This window comes from Nycticebus coucang, chromosome 2 (assembly GCF_027406575.1).
Source record: "Nycticebus coucang isolate mNycCou1 chromosome 2, mNycCou1.pri, whole genome shotgun sequence".
Classification (NCBI taxonomy): domain Eukaryota; kingdom Metazoa; phylum Chordata; class Mammalia; order Primates; family Lorisidae; genus Nycticebus; species Nycticebus coucang.
Window position 1 is genome coordinate 60,966,154 of NC_069781.1, and position 20,473 is coordinate 60,986,626.

The 20,473-nt window shown below is 37.5% G+C and overlaps 1 protein-coding gene across 2 annotated transcripts in view; it reads right to left on the reverse strand.

Annotated features, from left to right (window-relative positions):
• Positions 1 to 20,473, reverse strand: part of SH3GL2 (SH3 domain containing GRB2 like 2, endophilin A1) — a 224,436-nt gene that overhangs the window by 127,727 nt on the left and 76,236 nt on the right. The window lies entirely within an intron of this gene.

Sequence of the window (20,473 nt, forward strand, 5' to 3'; positions counted from 1 at the left end):
CTTCTAACCAAACCTTTCGCCTTTTCTCACTCTCCAGCCCCCTTCGTACAGAGAGAGTTTCTAAGCACTCTGGTAAAAGGCATCCGTGAAACAAACGCAATATGCAAAGGAAAATACTAGGACTTTGTCAGGGTATTACTGATGACAAAATAAAAGAACCATGTCCTGAAAGCACCTTCCTTTACTTCTTCCTCTTTTGTACAGTGAATAATTTTGAAGTTTCACAGAAAAATATCCTCCCTACCACTTCAACAGCTCTGTAATCAGTGCATTCTTTCAGACAGACACTGATACTATCTAGATGGCTCTAATATTCACATGCAGGGGAATTTCCTCATCTTTAAAGGCAGTCTCCAAATTATGACTCAACTAATGTTATTTTAGCTATCAGTTCATAGCACTACTTCTAACTGAGGAAAGATGCTTAGAAAAGTGAGTACATAACTATTTATGTTATGTTTTTACTGTTATGTATACTTGAACTATTTCTTAATTTAAAAAAAAGATAATTCACCCCACATGTGCTGATGGAAAACCTGCCAGATTTTAAAAATCTGATATGGATGGATATAAATGTTTATTGTGCTGCCCCTTAGTGTAAGAGAAAGATGACCTCCTAAAGAAGAAATAGGACCTACATAAGAAGACAGGCATGCAAAGTTTAAAGCATGTGAGATAACAATCGCAGGAACAACACAAATAATGTACAGAAGGAGCTTCAAAAAGCAGAGAAGTCCATTCAGCTCTAACAAGCCATACTGTGCTGAGAGCAACAAGGGAAAAGGCCACGCATTCCTCCCAGCCCTGTAGACGCTGTGATGTGAGCTGCTGCTCCTCCCCTCTGGTTGGCTCCGTTTCCCCATCCCTTGAGTGTGGGCGGGCCTGGTGACTCACACTGACCAACAGAATGCTACCCAACTGCCAATGGATACTCTCTGGGCCTGGGCTGCCAAAGGCCTGGTAGCTCCCATTTTACTTTCTCGCTGCTCTGAGACACCATGGAAAAGAATCCTTGAGCATCCCTCTTACAGATGAGAAAGAGGCAGAACCTACAACCAATAACAAAATGACAGATACTTGAGGTCATTTGAGACCTGAGACTTTCAGTTCAGCTGCCAGATGAATGAAGACCCATGCATGCCTCCAGATAAGACCAAAAGAAGAAACAGCTGAGCCCAACATAATCATGAGTCCATGATTTTCAACAAAATCATGAACAAATAAAATGTTTGTTGTTTTAAGCCACTAAGTTTTGAGGTGGTTGTAGCAAAGGGTACCCAAAATAAGGGCAAAGAATATGTCACTAACTCTCATTGGCACTAAAAAAAAGGGTAAAGACATTTCTTGCTACCATTAAGTAGTTAATTCTGTATACTTTCATAAGCAAATGTATAGATCAATTTAAGATGATTTCAAGAGCCACGCTAGGCAAAAAGAATACAAAGATAAATACAACACAGATCTTCCACTAAGGAACTTAAAGATGAATTCAATAAAAGTCAACAAAGATCCACCACAGGGATATAAGCAGGGTGCCCCAAGGAGACCTCCAGGAAGAGTCAACTGCCATAATCTTGGACAGCTGCAGTGGGGTGAGCAAAGCAAGCCAAGGGAGGCCTCCCAGAAAAGCCAGAACAAAGCCTTGAAAGCAAAAGAATTAAATGAGACGAAAGGGTCAGTAAAGAAAAATAGTGCAAACAGAGGGGAGGATTTCTGAGATATACCATTGTGGGTCCAGGGCACTAAAAGCAGTTTTTAATTGCTGTATTCTAAATTATCTGTGGAGATTAACAAGATGGAGAAGCAGACAAGAGATTATGATGGATTACTAGGTCAAGCCAAGAGGTTTAAACTTTATCCTGCCATAAATCGAGCACCAGCCAAGTGTGTAAAGGGATATAAAGTAGCCAGAATTGTGTCTCTAAGAAATCATTATGGTTGCAGTATAAAAGATGGACTTGAGAAGGCCAAGACCAAGGGCCAAAAGACGAGTCAAGATCAAGATGAGAAAACAAAGAGCAGACGACAGGGTAGACGTGTTGGGGGAGAACTGTGGAGGCAGAATTTGCAGACCATGGGAAATGACCAGATGTAAGGGTTATTGGGTGAGAAGTCAAAGTGCCCAAAGATACCACATACTCCCTACACATCACTCCAAGATAGTGAAGAGCAAGTAGGGTAGGAGAAGGAGAAGGAGAGAGAGAAAAGATTAATTGCTTGTAGGGTATTTTGAGTTTGACCTATGAATGAATGCCCAGTGTGTATTAGAATCTACAAGTCTAAATTCTCAAAAAAGAGAATGAGGATAGAGATATATACATTTGGAAGTGAACCATATTAGCAGAAGAGCTAAAAATCAAGAGCTTGAATGAAAGCATCTGTGAAAAGCTCCCAAAGTGAAAGAAAAGAGATGTATCTCAGAGAGAACTAGAAGTCAAAGTTATTCTAGGGTTTGATGAATAGAGTGTCCCTTCTATCGGGTGGGAGGGCATAGATGCCTCTTAGACGCAGAGGGAGAATCATGTCTCTGTTGTAGCTCATTTGCTTCCTGAAGGGTTATGGGTCAGGATCCCTACATCCACTAAATGAAAGCTTGAAAACTAAATGCTTACTTAAGTCCAACCAATTCTCAAGAGCTAAGTACATGCCAGAGACTGTACCTGGGCTCCTTTTCTGCGAGGATTCTGCCACCCTGTTCACTAACCTGACCATAATGAGTTCAGTTCAAGGAGCTTAGAATTCAGCAGACTATAATGGCTGTTTTATTCTCTGTTCAATCAATTATTTACACTTAGAGCTTTTTAACATTAAGCAAGTGGCACAAAGATCTGATATGATGTGTTCGGTTGCTTAGAAACCAAGATTTCTCAAATTTTCCTTCTCTGCTTTCCATTTTAACTATTGCTAAACCACAAACTTCAATATCTGTATGTTTCACCTTAAATAACTACCAACTAAGCAAATTCAACATCTATATTTTAAGGATCTTTAAATGACTGTTTATCTCTCATTCCGGAGTAGATTTAGGTCAAAATCAAACATTTGAATCCATAAGTCAGTTTCCAATTCAGTCTCATGTGACATAAACAGGCTCTGACATTAGTCAGTGGGTAACTCCAAGTCAATTCCACACTGACTTAAATAGGATTAATTTACCCATATAGTTTCATTTCAGTCAATCTACAGGTACTATACTTGATGAGGCTATACAGTTATTACACTTAAAGAAATACTGACTCAACTGAAGGCCTTATTATCTCAAGGCATCCAAGATATCATTATCAGTCATAAAGGCCACTATTAAATTCATGAAATTAAATTTCAGCTTTAATTCCCAGTTTCACTACAGTTAATCATGTGAGGACCAGAGACCCAAGGCTACATCAGTTACTCAAAAGAGTCCTGAAGTCAAGGGCTTTGTTTTTAAAATATATGATCTCAAAAAATTTACTTAACTTTTTTATTTTTTTATTTTTTATTAAATCATAGCTGTGTACATTGATATGATCATGAGGCATCATACACTAGCTTCACAGACCGTTTGACACACTTTCATCATACTGGTTAACATAGCCTTCCTGGCATTCTCTCAGTTACTGTGCCAAGACACTTACATTCCACATTTACAAAGTTTCACATATACCCTTGTAAGATGCACCGCTGGTGTAATCCCACCAATCTCCCTTCCTCTACCCACCTCCCCCCTCCCTCCTCTCCCTTTCCCCCTTCCCCCTATTCTTAGGTTGTAACTGGGTTGTAGCTTTCATGTGAAACCCTAAATTAGTTTCATAGTAGGGCTGAGTACATTAGGTACTTTTCCTTCCATTCTTGAGACACTTTACTAAGAAGAATATGTTCCAGCTCCATCCATGTAAACATAAAAGAGGTAAAGTCTCCATCTTTCTTCAAGGCTGCATAATATTCCATGGTATACATATACCACAATTTATTAATCCATTCGTGGATTGATGGGCACTTAGGCTTTTTCCATAACTAACTTTTTTTAAATAAAACTCCTCAGCAATATGTAAAATAGAATCCATTTTACTACCTCGCAAATGTAGTTGGAAGCCAAGAAATCTGATGAATAAATGAATGATTCAATAAACGGATGACTTAAAGCTAAACTTTTCTTTCTTTTTTTTTTTTTTCCCAAGACAGAGATTCACCATGTTGCCCTTGGTAGGGTGCTGTGGTGTCACAGCTCACAGCAACCTCAAACTCTTAGGCCCAACTGTTTCTCCTGCCTTAGCCTCCCAAGAGGCTGGGTCTACAGGCAACCCCCACCACAAAGCCCAGCCATTTCTTATTGTTGCTGTAGTTGTCACTGTTGTGTGGCAGGCCCGAGCCAGGTTCTAACCCGCAGCCTCCGTGCATGTGGCTGGTGCCCCAACCACTGAGCTACGGGTGCCAAGCCAAGCTAAACTTTTCTATCTTCTCTCAGAACTAATACTGTATTAAAGTTCTGTTAGATATTAGCATTATATGTCTTGTTTCTTTAGCAGTATAGACATAATGACATCTCTCCTATATAATCACTCAAATACAGTGTCAGTAAGACCTCACCAGCTTGCCTGAGATATTCTATAAACCATTCCACTAACAGGGACTGGTAGTCCTCAAAGTGTGGTCCCTAGGCCAGCAGCCTCAGCTTCCTCAGGATTGTAGAACTGAAATAATCAGGCCCCATCCCAGACCCAATGAATTAGAATCTCTGGGACCAGGACCTAGGGATTTGTTTTAACAGGTCCTCCAGGTCACTCTGTCATCACTAAAGTTTGAGAATCACTGATGTATGTGGAAATGTCAATTCAAGTACTAAGAAAGGAATAAAACCTAATTCTATACATTTTATTAAAAAGGATTAATTGAGAAATTCAGAAAAGGTACAAACAAATGCAACATGCTTAAATGGCAATTTTCCAGCTACACTGGACTAAAGGCAATTAGAGTTGAAGTTAGGAAAACAAAGGAAATAATTAGTGGCCACTTGCAATTCAATAAGTGGGGTAAATTAGACAAAAACATTTCATTAAAATAATACAACCATTTTAAGTAAAAGCTTGGAAAATACTTTAATAGAAAAGCTGCCAGGGGATATGAGCCCTCCCAGATATTAAAACATATGAAGGGTCTCTGTAATTAAAACAGTTCAGCAATGTGTTATAAAACTAAACATACAATTATCATACAATCCAGCAATTGCCCTCATGAGCATTTATCCCAGAACAATGAAGATTTATGTTCACACAAAAACCTGTATGTAAACGATCATATCAGCTTTACTTCTAAGGGAAACAACTCTGGTTTCCTTCAACAGGTGAATGATTAAACTGTGGAGCAGCTGTACCAGGAAAATACCACAATAAACACACAACAACGTAGAGGAATCTCCAGACAAGTATACTGGTAAGTGGAGGAACAATCCCAAAAGACTGCATACTGTATGATTCTGCTTTTGTAATACCATTGAAATTATGGAAATGGAGAACAAATTAGTGGTTGCAGGTTAAAGGGGGTGAGAAAGGAGGTGAATGAGGTTATGAGAGTGATTCCCGGGGTGATGAAACTGTCCTGTTGGGACTGTGGTGATGAATACATGAAACCATACATGTGATAAAACTGTGCCGAACTAAATATACACACGCATACACAAATGAGCTCAGGTAAATTGGAAAAAGTCTATAGACTGTTGACGATATCAGTATCTTGATTTTGATATAGTACAACAGCGTTGCAAGATTCATCACTGGAAAAAACTGGGTAAAGGTTAAAAGGGATCTCTATTACATCTTAGAACTATGTGAATCTAAAAGTATCACCAGATACAAATTTTAATTGAAAATACATGGTATTGCATAAACAGAGCAGTAAAACAGACTAGAACATCCAGAAATAGACCCATACCCATATGCAAATTCAGGAACAGGTGGCCTGAAATCGCTGAGTAAAATGAACTTTTAATAAATGGCTTGAGAAAAATGGATAGGTATTTAGACAAATATATAATTGGCTGGGCACAGAGGCTCATGCCTGTAATTCTATACTCTGGGAGGCTGAGGCAGGTAGATTACTTGAGATCAAGAGTTTGAGACCAGTCTGAGCCAAGACAGACACTCCATCTCTACTAAAAATAAAAAAACTAGCTGATAGCGGTGAATGCCTGTAGTCCAGCTACTGGTGAGGCTGAGGAAAGAGGATCACCTGAGTCCAAGAGTTTCCTGTGAGCTATGACACCACAGCACTTGACTCAGGGCAACAGAGTGACAGACTGTCCAAAAAAATAAAATTTTACACATATATGTACATAAATCTACATAAGTGTGTACATATACACACACATATATATGTATTACTAAAGGTAAATGTGGGTGATTTCCTCTATTACATAACTGTACAAAAAGACTTTGACTCAAAATCTACTAAGCAAAAGATTGAAAATTTGGCTAAATAGAAATAAAGTCTTCATGGCCAAAAGAAAAAAATCATAAGCAAACTCAAAGGACAAATGGCAAACCCATATATTCATAGGCAATTTATTTTTTACAAGGATGCCAACAACATTAGAAGAAGAAAGAAATAGTCTTTTCAATAAATGGTGATGGGACAGCTCCATACATAAGAATACATACCTCCACTTTATACAAAAATTAACTGAAAGGGGATCGAAGGCCTAAATGTAAGAGCTAAAATCATAAAACTTTTAGGAGAAAACATCGTCATACATCTTTCTGAACTGGATCAAGCAGTGGCTTCCTAGATAAGATACCAAACCACAAACAGAAAAAAAGCACTGGTAAGTTGCACCTCCTCCAAACACGGTGCTTCAAAGGACAGCACTGAAAAAGTGAAAAGACAACCTATGGAATGACAAGAAACATTTGCAACTTACATATCTGAAAAGAGTCTAGTGTCCAGAATGTATTTAAACTGAACAACAAAAAATAATCCAATTTTTTTGTACACCATGGAATGTTATGCAGCCTTAAAGAAAGATGGAGACTTTACCTCTTTCATGTTTACATGGATGGAGCTGGAACATAATCTTCTTAGTAAAGTATCTCAAGAATGGAAGAAAAAGTACCCAATGTACTCAGCCCTACTATGAAACTAATTTAGGGTTTTCACATGAAAGCTATAACCCAGTTACAACCTAAGAATAGGGGGAAGGGGGAAAGGGACGGGAGGGAGAGGGGAGGTGGGTCGAGGGAAGGGGATTGGTGGGATTACACCAGCGGTGCATCTTACAAGGGTATATGTGAAACTTGGTAAATGTGGAATGTAAGTGTCTTGGCACAGTAACTGAGAGAATGCCAGGAAGGCTATTTTAACCAGTGTGATGAAAATGTGTCAAATGGTCTGTGAAGCTAGTGAATGATGCCCCATGATCATATCAATGTACACAGCTATGATTTAATAAAAAATAAATAAATAAAATAAAAATATATATATCAAAAAAACAAAATAAATAAAAATAAATAAATGGGCAAAGGATCTGAGTAAGACATTTCTCCTACAAATGGCCAATACACACACGAAAAGGAGTTCAACATCGTTATCACCAGGGAAACGCAAATCAGATCACACAATGACATACCAGATCACACCCAATAAAAGGATAATAATAAAAAAGACAAATAACAAGTATTGGCAAGGATGTGGACAAAGGGGAATGAATTCTCACGTACTGCTGAAACTGTAAAATGGTATAAATGCTTTAGAAAACAGTTTGGCAGTGTATTAAATGGTTAAATATAAATTTACCATATAACTTGTATTCCTATTCAAAGGTGTACCCACCATAAAGGAAAAGTTCTGTTCAACAAAAACAAGTACGTAAAGGTTCACGGAAGCATCATTTATGATAGCCAAAAGGTAGAAATGATGGAAATATTGGTCAACTGATGAGAAAGTGACATACATTCATACAAAATACTATTCTATCATAAAAAGGAATGATGTGCTAATGTATCTACGATATAAATGAACCATGAAAACGTTATGCTAAATGAAGGCAACCAGGCACAAAAAACAACAGGCAAATCCATATGGGCAGAAATACGGTGACTGTCAGGAGACCTGGGGCCTCAGGGACGTGGCAGCCACTGGGTAAAGTCATTCTATTTATGGTGCTGAAAAGGTTCTAGAATTAGTGGTGTGATGGTTGTACAGCCTTGTGATATACGAAAAACCACTGAACTATGTACTTTTAAAAGAATGAATTTATGATATGTGAATTATATCCTAATCAAAAAAGGACGTATTACAAACTGGGAGAAAAACATCTGTAACGTGTCTCACAATAAAAGAGCCAGTATCACTAATATATCGACAATCTTTAAAATAGACAGAAAATAGATCAAAAACACAATTTTAGAAAAACAGCCCAAAGACACAGAGAACAATTCACAAAATACAACCTAAAAGGGTATGTTATCATGTGAAAACATGTTCAACTTAACATGTAAGAAAATGCCAGGAAGCCTATGGTAACCTGATGAAAATATATCAAATGGTATATAAAACTAGTATATGGTGCCTCATGATCACATTAATGTACACAGTTATGATTTAATAAAAAATAAAAAAAAGAAAGAAAGAAAGTTAAGAAACCGTAAAAGAAAAAAAAAAACAGTGGGACAAAAAATGTGGGTATATACATAGAAATATTTGACAATATGCTTGGAATTTTTCTTAAGTTTGATATCATTCTGAAATAAAAAGGTTTTCAAAAAGTATCAAGTTCTCTAAAATATAATCAAAGCAAAGAAATATAAACATTTTTTCCCCAGCAAAGAAACTCTTCTTAAGTTGCCCTGTGGTTTGAATAAATCTCCTTGTGAAATGTCACTGTTCTCTAGGAAAGCTGTGGGAATTGAAAGGGGAAAAAAAGAAGGGCTAATAAGTAAAGATGAAGCATGGACATAGTGGGAAAATATTCCTCAATTCCTTCCAAAAAGTACTTCTGAATTTTCTTTGTGATTATATATTTCTATCACTCATGAAGTCAGTATCACTTTTTCTTTTTTCAAATAATTTTCTGATCATCAGCACAAAAAAAAAATTTCTGATCATAAATTTGGTATCAATATATTTTAACATACAAAATACACACAAAATTTTGCCTTTTAAAGCTCTTGACTGTCTCACAACCATGTGAGTTCAAGACTATACTTTTCGTTTTTAAAGAAAAACAAACTAGGGCAAAGACAGATAAAGTTGTAAGGGCATCTCAGGATGAATAATACAAAGCAAGCCAAGAAGTGGACATTCCAGAAGCCTGATCCAATTGCCACATTACCTTGACTTAATTTTGTTGCACATAAACACATTCCTGAAAATTATATATGCTAAGAGAAATAATAGGAAACTCATGTTACATATTCATGGTAATTCATTTTTACCCAAACAAGATTAAAAAAATAATTTCTATTTTTTAATCACAGATTTAAGCTAAATAGTATTTCCAATAGCCATCTCTTTACTATCCAGCAACCTCATTTAATCATACTCAATGAACACTTCTGAATGAACACAGTAAAGCTAAAACCAAAGGCTCCTTCCAAAGGACGATTTTTTTAAATTTCATATTAATGTAAGGGTACATATGATTGACTAGGTTACATTGTTTGCGTTTGTTAGGTGAAGTCCAAGTTGTAGTTGAGTCCTTCATCTAGGTGTGCCATATACCCCTACATTGTGCCCGCTAGGTGAGAGCTTACCAACTCCCCTTCCTTCCCCCACTTTCTTGAATTTAACTGTGTTTTTCTCTTATGTGAACATGTAGTTGTTCATCTACTAGCTTCATATTAGTGTTCAGCACACTGGATTTTTGCTAAAGTATCATTCTTGTGATACTTTACTTAGGAGGATGTTTTCCAAATCCTTCCAGGTAAATATAAAAGATGTAAAGTCTCCATCTTTCTTTGTGGCTGAACAGTATTCCACATTATCCATATACCGTAGTTTATTTATTCATTCTTGACTTGATGGGCACTTGGGTTGTTTCCACATCTTGGCTATTGTGAATTGAGCTGCAGTAAACATTCTAGTGCAAATGTCCTTATAATAAAATGATTTTTTTTTCTTCTGGGTAGATTCCTAGTTATGGGATTTCAGGATCAAATGGAAGGTCTCTTTTTAGCTTTTAGAGGAATCTCCACTAATACAGCCAAAAAAGGCTGTATTAGTTCACAATCCCACCAACAGTGTATAAATGTTTCCTTCTCTCTGCACCCACACAAGCATCTGCAGCTTTGGGATTTTGTGATGCAGGCTATTCTCATTGAGGTTAGCTGATATCTCAAGGTGGTTTTGATTTGTATTTCTCTGATTAGGGACGATGAACATTTTTCATGTGTTTGTTGGCCATTCGTCTGTTTTCTTGGGAGAAGGTTCCATTCATATCCTTACCCAATGATAAATGAGATTGTTTGCTCTTTTCTTGTTGATTGATTTTTCTCCAAATCAATTAGCCCTTATTAGCCCTTAGATTCAGAACATGCACATAACGTCTCCCATTCTGAAGGTTGTCTATTTGTTTTTAATTGTTGTGTCCTTAGCTGTGCAGAAGCTTTTTAGCTTGAACAGGTCCCATTTATTTATTGTTGTTACAATTGCCAATGGGGTCTTCTTCATAAAAATCTTTTCCTAGGCCAATATCATCAAGAGTTTTCCCACACTTTTTTCTAGAGTTTTTATCATTTCATGTCTTAGATTTAAATCTTTTATCTAGCAAGAGTCAACTTTTGTAAGCGGTGAGAGGTGCAGGTCCAGTTTCAGTCTTTTACATGTGGCTAACCAGTTCTCTCAGCATCATTTATTAAATAGAGATTCTTTTTCCCAGTGTATGCTTTTGTTTGATTTATCAAAGATCAGACGGACGTATGAGGCTGGTTTCATCTCTAGGTTTTCTATTCTGTTCCACAGATCTACATCTCTATTTTTGTGCCAAGACCATGCTATTTTTATCACCATAAACTTGTAGTATAATCTGAAGTCTGTAGTATAAACTGAAGTCTGATAAAGTGATGCCACCAGATTTGTTTTTATTTCTTAGAATTGTGTTGGCTATTCAGGGATTTCCTGGTTTCATATAAAATGCAAACTATTTTGTCAAGTTCCTCAAAGTATAATGTTAGTTTTTTAATGATGATTGCATTAAATCCGTAGATCACTTTGGGTAGTACAAATATATTTTTAAAAAACAATAAACATTTCTGTTTCAGTATAGTATTTTTCTCCCTTATTGTTCTTTTATTTAAAACTGCCAGTGGTGCTAATAATAACTGATGTGGTAACTGGAGAAGTATCTCTCCCCATACCTTACGAAAGGAAATTCACTAATGAAGTGTCTTCAATTTATGCTATTCCACTAGACATTTTTTAGTTTTAGCTTAAAAGAGGTTTATTTTTGCTTTTGATTTTTTGCTGTGGTTTCCATTTATAACTCAAGTTAAGCCAGTGGCAGGAACTTCACTTTAATTACTGATTCATTAACAATAAGTCTGCAGTGCTGAAGCAGGGATTAAATCATCCCACAGTAAATTCATATCATCCTTGACATCTCTAGGATGGATCATTCCCCAGAACCATTAGAAAGAATATAATTAGCATGTAGCTATGCAGTGTCAGACTAAAGTCACAGAACAATAACAAATCCACATTTCAGAACTCTCAGTGTTGTGTTCTTTGAAAACAGTATAAATTCTTAGTTCTATGATTTACAAAATTGCTAAAATTCTTAAAACCCGAATTCATCTTTTATAGAATTAGTCAGAGAATAGGTGTTAAAAGTTAAGTGTAATGTCAACAGAATGCCTAATATCCAAATCAGTGGATGAATGGAAAATAATGAAAAAAATTAATAAATAGAGGAACACAGAAAAAAAATCAGTAAATAGTAAGACAGCAAAAATGAAAAAATTATGATCAATACAACAGTCATCACACTCAACAAAACTGTTGTATAATAAAAATCAACAACTAAAAGAACAATTCTCAGGGAAGTTTTATATGCCAGAAAAAAGAGACATATCTAAAATCCAGTGACATTAGCCTGTTTCCATTATAACTAAATACTGATGTTAAAGAGCAAATATGTGTCTTCATCTTCTCTGATACTAACAGATGCCACGCTGTTTTAGTTTCTCCTAATCCCAGAGAGAAAAAAACCCAAAGAACTTGACTTTCTCCAGAAAATGAGGGGTAGAGAAACAAAATGTGGCTTTTAAGAATAACTCCTTTGTTACTGCACAAAGCCTGAGGATATTTTTGTCACTTAACATACTTTCTTTTCCATTAGTATATATCCTAAGAGGTTCATTAGGAAAGACTTGTCCAAGGAACAGAAAGCCTATAATTTTACCATGCAACTGTGAAACGAGAAAACAAGTTGATTCTACATGCTAACACGCCAAAGAGAGGGCTGGACATTTGGGCCTGTATCTGACCAAGAGAAGCACTGAAACACCGGAAGCTTAACATATTCCAGTTCGTTTTATGGAGAAGGAATTGGAGGTGCTGGTGTTCACACCTGTTCAACAACCATGAGAAAGACAAAGTCATATCAGTATTTCTATGAACCCTGGAACGGTAAGGACAGGCTTTGTGACTGAATTCATGGGGACCACAGGGATGAGAACACATTCTCTTGTATGGAACAACTGTTCTCTCCCTGTGGCCTCCTTGCATTCCTTCTCTGTTTGGACATGATCAAGAGAGGCAAGCAGCTAAATTTCCTTACAGCAGCCCTGAAAATCCCTTAAGACCTAGTATCACACAAGCATCAACTTTTATTTTCTTAGGCTACAGCATGCTGTCTACTCACAAACAATGGTCTCATCATGGGGACTAACACCTCTCACCTTCAACAATTGATAAAACTATGAGATAGAACCAGCACAGATAGAGAACTGTGGAAGACATCAACCAACAGGATCTAATTACATTCACAGAACACATGACCAAACTACAGCACAATACACATTCTCATCAAGCACCCACAGAACAGTCACCCAGATATGCCACATTCTGGGTCACAAAACAAACCCCTAAAATTGAAAAGAATGAAATTATGTAGATTATATTCTCCAGCCACAATGGAATCAAACTGGAAACTCACCAGAGGACAACAATACAATCATCTCATTGTAACTATCCAACATGCCAGTGAAGGAAGTATTATAACACACATTTTACAGTTAATGAAATCAGAAAGTTACGTTACATAAGCAGTGAACGGTAAAGTCAAAATTTATATTCAGGACTATCTGATTCCAAATATAGTTGCCACTGTGCATAACTATACAACCTCTCAACAAATAATGCTTCCATACTAGCAGTCTGCAGAGCTAACATCACCTAGATTTAAACTTTCTCTTCACTGTGGCATCAGTAGCCTAACAGAGAAAAAGGGAAATATTTAATGAGCACTTGTGGAGTACTAAGGAGCTCACCTAGTTCTATGTACTTTTTAAACAAAACCTCCATTTGCTGGGAAAACAATAAATGCACATAGGCCCAGCTAGAGAGCATAAGTGAATGAACGGCAAGATGTAAGACAGTGGGGAGTGGCAGAGCTGTGTAAAACGGGAGAATAGGTATGTTCCACCCAAAGAGGTCCACAGCCACATAGCTAGTGCAGTAGAGTCAGCCAGGGGTACCAATACAAGGCTGCCAGATGGCCTGATGTCTGAAATCCAGCATATTACAGTGAAATCTTCTGATGCTTAAATGTTGGCAATTATTTCAAATTTAACTATTTAAGCTCTGGCCAAAGAACCCATATCTGGGTGGCAAGTCCCCTTAATGGACACCACGCATTTTACATATGTTCTCTCATTAAATTCGTCCCACAGCCAGAGCCTTAATGGATATGGCAACTATAATTCAAAGAGATTAATAAAGTTGTCCCCGTAGCTAATAGGTGGTAGAGTTATAATTCAAGCCTATTTACTTAATACTTTCACTATTCTTACAACCACCCTTAGAAATAGTTAATATCCATGTTTAAAGACTAAGGAAGAGAAAGTCTCCGAGAGTAGCATATCCTGGCATAAAGTCAAATGAAGAAAACAGTGTAGTTAAAATTGAAATCTTATTGTCTTCTAATCTTAGTGGGGATGAAGCACTTTTCAAGAATGAGTCAAACTAGAAAGAAGATATTTCTTGACTTCGCAACTACTTCTTGTTGAGCATGGAGGTCATCTTTGAACTTCTTATGCCAATTTCTAAAGTGAGCCAATTTTAATTTTGTGAAACAACAGTGATTTTGAACCATACCTGATGAAACAATCAGTAAAGCCTGAGACCATGTAAATACAATATTCTTTGTGACAAAGAGTAAGTGTTCTCTCCCTGAACCCAAATGAGACAGTGCAGAGATTAACTATTGAATTTTCATTACCTGCACAAATTCATTATCATATCTCCAACCCAGGCATACACCAGAAATGTGCTGGTATGAACACACACACACACCTGCCAGTACCCGTCCTAAGCAGCAGCTTCTCCTGCTAAGCTGATGATACCCAGCTAAGGACCAAAGAGAACCGAAATTTTATCTGAGGTAGGGATCAGGGCCAAACATTCTTCATAATGTGTGATTTCCAATGTAAAAACAGCCAGAGGCCTTAATGGTCATTTAGCTTGCCCCCTCCCCAATCTTTCCTGCCTCACCTCTACCCCCCAGTCCATATTCCCTCCCTGGCTTCCCAGTTCTACCTCCAGTTAACTCCCTAGAAAGTACCATGAGCAAGAAAACTTCCATCACCCTTTTTTCTTTCTGCCATTAGAAGTTACTTAAGCCCACAGCCCCTTTCTTGCTCAGAGGAGGATTATTTCATAACTAAATTCTTACTTAAGTGTTACATGAGGTAATCATTTAGCCTTCCAGGGACAAATGCATTCTACTAAGGGACTGCTAAAGAGAGAAAGACTTATTCCAAAGGAGTCATTTTTCCTGGGGGAATCTTCTAGTACCTCAGTAGGGCAAGCAGTGGTGATCTCCAGCTCAGAGCATTCAGCACATATACACATGCTTCCCATAATTTCCAACAGCTCTCTTCCTGATAAATAGCCTGCAGAGTGTTTGCTACGTAAATACAGCTTTAAGCCGCCTATGAACGAACATCTGGTTTAAGCAAAAAACTGTTATGGGGATACCTTGCTATGTTATTACACGATTTAAATGAGATTATGTATTTATTTTTTTTTTGTTTTGCTTCGTTTTTATTCACTTTTTTTATTGTTAAATCATAGCTGTGTACATTAGTGCAATCAAGTGGTACCATGTGCTAGTTTCATATACAATATTCTCATCAAACTGTTCAACGTAGCCTTCATGGCATAAGGCAGAATACAAATGTCTACATACAATAACTAAGAAAATGCCATGAAATTATGTATTTAAATGCCCGGCACTGTGGCTGACATATACATACATATATAACACATTTATTAAGCGATATTATGTCACTGTATTATTATCATAAACTCATTTTCTTTCACACATCCAGTGCAATGATGCAGTGAAATTCATATGAAATAAAGCTTTTTTCCAGAAATTCCAAGGAGGAAGGGAAACAAAATTTATGTCTATCAAATAGAAAAAATCAAACCAAAAGAAGCATTATAACCCAATACAAAAATGGATAAGGTGTCAGAAGCAGCCATTCATCTTGCCATCAGTACTCAAAATAGCGGTTCAGTTGTTTAAACAAAACAGATGTAAATTCTGCTTTTTCTTGTGAAAGGAAAAGGTACCTGGAGGAGGCTGGCACCAACTATGCAGACCTCACAAGGAAAGGAAGCAGCCGGCCATGTCAGAGGGCAGCAATACTTTCTAGACTGCGGTTTTTAATTAACAATTTATGAATAACCATGAAAAAGGCAGCATCTTAATCACTACGAATTAAACTGACTTTCTGGGACCAGAGAAGAGTATATAATGTGAATACCAGAAAGAGGAATTTCTGAACAATTTGGCCTCAAGTATGAGCTAACAAGGAGCACCTTCTCACCTCTTAAACTCGCACCTGCAGTCCATCAGTTCACCCAACTCTGGATGCTCATCTGTAATGACTGTTTGATGACAGGTAATTTTCACTGAGCTATCAAAATTACTTGGAATCTTAATGTTTGGAATACTATAAAGCGCATACAATGAAAACCTTCCACCAGAGTTAGGATCAAACTCTTCTGCGGCAAGAATAATTATTAAAACAATAGACAACATTTACTGCAGGCCAGACCCTGTTTTAAGAGCTTTACATATTTTAACTCACTTAATCCTCACAATTACCATTCCTCAGACAACTATTATTATCTCCCTCTTACAGATGATAAATCCAGAACACAGAGAGATTAAGGTAAACTAGCCCAAAGTCACCCAGTGACTTTGTGAATGCCAAGAATGTTAATGATTAGCTTGTACTCATCATTTCCCTGTTTACAAAGCTCATTCAGGCCCATTATCCAATCTGGTCCTCACAACTGCCTTGGGAGGCAGGCATTTTCACTAATGACCTTAATTCATAAACATGGAACAGAGAGGTAAATGACTTGCTAAAAGCATGAGTAATCAGAGGGCTGCTATCAGAATCCAAGTCAACTAATCAGCCGACCCATGTTAGGTAGGTCTCCTGCCAAGACCAGAGGTCTCACATCCACTTGGTATTGAGGTAGAAGGGAGCTAAAAGACAACCTGGCCCAAACCTCTCTCTTCTCCCGCCTACTGTGCCACAGACTTACAAGTCCCACGAACATACATCTATCACAGCATTTATTATAGTACATTACAATTGCCTATTTATCCATCTCTTTCTCCTACTAGACAAGAAGCTCCCAAAAAACTGGAGTATGTGTTATCAATCACTCAGTATAAAGTGAGAAATACTGAACTGCAATAGTAATTTAACAGATCACATTCCTGTATGATGGTGGGTGACTAAACAGTATTCCATGACCATTCCCTATGAACAGTTACATTTTACTGATAACTTAAGACTTGTCTATAGCATTAAAAAGCACCTTTTCCAAAAGTGCTTCAAATATTTATGTACCACCAATTTTTCTTCTCCAAGTCACTAAATGAAATCAGTTTTTAAATCATAAGAAAGTTGTTTAAAAAAAAAAAAAAAGGTGTCTCTGGGTTTTTTCCTGTTTTCCTAACCTAAATTATATACCATTTATCAGATAATCACATGTATAATTTAAGCAAACAAGAGAATATCCATTGAAAAGCATTTTCCAATAAGCATAAAAGATAATTGTGTTGCTCAACACATTAGAAGGTCACTGAAACAGCCACCACTAGCTGTTCTTTCTTCTTTAAATGCCTAAAAGCATAAATAAAGATAAAGATACCAATTATAGGCACATACCTTAATAGTTTATTATTTGAGTACTTGTGATATTGCAAATACAACTGATAATTTTCACCAAGGTACTATAGGTAAGCTTACCCATGTTATTAGCAATCTACAAAGCAATGACATGGAATTATTTTTTTCTTAATTATGGAATTCTCAACATCTTTGTCCAGTCAAAATAATAATTTTTAATATTTCATAAGGCTTGTCAGTCATTCTACTGATTTTATGCTATATTGGTCAGTGAGTTGATCCTCTTAAGAATAATGCATATTAAGGAACATTAAAATATCCGCTAATGTTCTATCCATGGGTAACTTTCTTAGTGTAAACCAGTTCATGAAAATAATTTTAAAACATTTAAACAGAAGTAATTAATAATATTGTGTACAAGCTGGGTGTGGTGGCTCACACCTATAATCCCAGCACTGAGATGGGAGGATTGCTTAAACTCAGGAATTTAAGGCTTGTCTGAGCTAGAGTGAGACCCCGACTCACAAAAAAAAATGCAAAACCCAGCTGGGTGCCGCAGCAAGTGCCTGTAATCCCAGCGGCTTCCGAGGCTGAGGCAGCAGGATGCCCACAGCCCGGTCTGAGGGTCTGAGGTTGCAGTGAGCTATGACACCAATGCACTCTGCTCAGGGCATAGGGTAGAACTCTGTCTCGACCAAAAAAAAAAAAAAAAAGGAAAAAATAATATTGTGTACAGATCAACAGACTTTATGTAGAAAACAAATTAGACTATTGCCTAAGTAACGGATAAATTATTTTTAGAAAGCCAATCTAAGGGACTGATTCCTAAACTCTCTAGTGCTTTCACTTCAAAGAAGATTTCAGGCTGCTTTTGAAAACAAGAGAATTTAAAAGATGAGCCAACTGCCACAAATCTAATCCTGACTTAACATGTGCCAAGTGCAGCCTTACCTTCAGGATCAAGAAGTGCAGGTAGATGCCTATGCAAAGTGACCTGAAGCCAGCTCTGCCCTCCTCTTGGGACACAGCACATTGGGACTGGTTCCGGCTGAAGGCAAGCATTCAGGGATAGGTGTGGTGACCCTCAGGGATCATCAGGCTCAGCCCACATGGATCCGGTATGTTCAGTAAGGCCAAAAAACAGACACAGGGCTAGAATGCCAGAGAAGGTAGACCCAGAAGATGAGGTAGCAACTGTCACCCAATAGGAAAAATCAACACCATTTCAAAACACTGATTTTTAAGTGATATGTTCATATAAACACTGGGGGCAGGGGGTTAATAGTTTTGAGTCCCTAAGATGCAATGTAGCACAAATGTGTCCTTAACTCACTTTTGAAATTTGACTATTCAGACTCAAAGATACATAAATAAATCCAACATACAAAACATAATGTGAAACAATCAAAAGTCATTTGTTGTGTGTTTTATTAGAGTGGACTCAGTTCATCCAGTCACTTCTCAAACTGCATGATCAGGAAGGGTCAGAGGGAGGAGTGACACACCCACTCTCCTGTCAGAGAGCTGAGCGTGGAGAGAGGGAGGAACTATGCCTGCTGCCCGGCACCCTTCCAGAGCCATTTGAGAAAGGCTGCACTGCACGGAGTGAGAGACAAGAAACATCCAGGTATTTATTCAATTTGGAAATTGCAGTCTTCTGACCTGTTGGATTGTAACTTTTCTTTTTTCCCTTACAGATTTCCCCTTATGGACCCTGGCTTGAAGCCTGTTAAGTGTCCAAAGCATTACCAGAGGAAAAGGAAAATGCATGCTGATCTAACTTAACTCCTCCTCCTCTCCCTCCTCTGTGGAGAGATTTTTCACAGAACTGCAAAGAACTGTTTGATCTATGAACACCTGCAGAACGCTGGGCCACGGCTTCCTCCAGGACCTATTTAATCTCACCACAGAGCATCTATCACATCCTCCAAGAGCAGCACGACTCTGTCATTAAAAGTAACAATTTAGATGGAAAATGTCCACGTTACCAGAATCCAGTTATTCTTCTGCTTTACTATAACCTCATTTCCTCTACTGTGGGGTATTATATAATACTCTTGTCACGTAATAACGTGTTCTCATTCCCTCCGGCACATTACTCCCTACCCACATTAGCTACTGGTTAACCCAGTCAACTGATGATAAAACTCATTTTTACCTATGACTTTATTTTCATAAATTTATCTTTCTAAACAATTCTTTATTTTCTCTTATGAGATTCCCAGACATGATATACATTACTTCCATGGTTAAATTCTATTCATCCTGAGTCCAAATCTATGCTTTTGGACCAGCCATACCGACAGGCTCAGAGAGTCCTATAAATAAATCAGAAACCTCAGTTGTCTAGCCAAAGGCAAGATTCTTATCTACTGCCACATTTTCATCCATTGCTTATCCATGTGTTTGGCTAACAAAGCTCCTGCACTGAGCTCAGGAAAAAAAATACAACAATCCTCCTTCCCTCTAGGAATGCAATTTTCAGGGCAAACAGCACAGAAAATCATAAGAGTAATACATAATAATCACCATTGTAAAGTGAAATTATGAAGGCTGCATGAGCAAAGATGCAGAGAAAGAACGGTTCATTCTTCAGCAGCAGAGCGGGGCTCAGTGGGAAGCAGGCAGAGAAGTATTCATTTTTCCAGCCTGGTTTTCTTATTCTGACTGGGAAAGATTCTCATTTGACTGGATTGCTTTACCCTCCCCCAGCCTTCCAGCTTTTTCCTTCACTTCACACCTTCTAGAAGCCAGCTGCTAATTAGAGCACAGGGTGAAATCAAAGCTTAAAACGCAGAATAAATAACAAGAGGCCTACTATGTAAATATGGTATATGCCTACTTTTCTTGGGGTGTAAAAACATTTTCCTTGTCATGACTTTTGTTATAAATGTAATAGTTTTACCTATCTAAAGCTAGGTTATCATATAACTTCCACAACAGCCTCTGGTAAATATTCCCAAGAATATTTACCATGAACTTATCTGTCCTCTTCTTTCAAAGGACTAGCCCAATTCAACTGCCCTCAAATTGAACTGCTTTCATTCTTCAAAAGTTAGGTTCCTTTGAGCAGTAAATCATATCAATCATATCAATACACAGACTTGCCTTCCTCCATCCCACACATC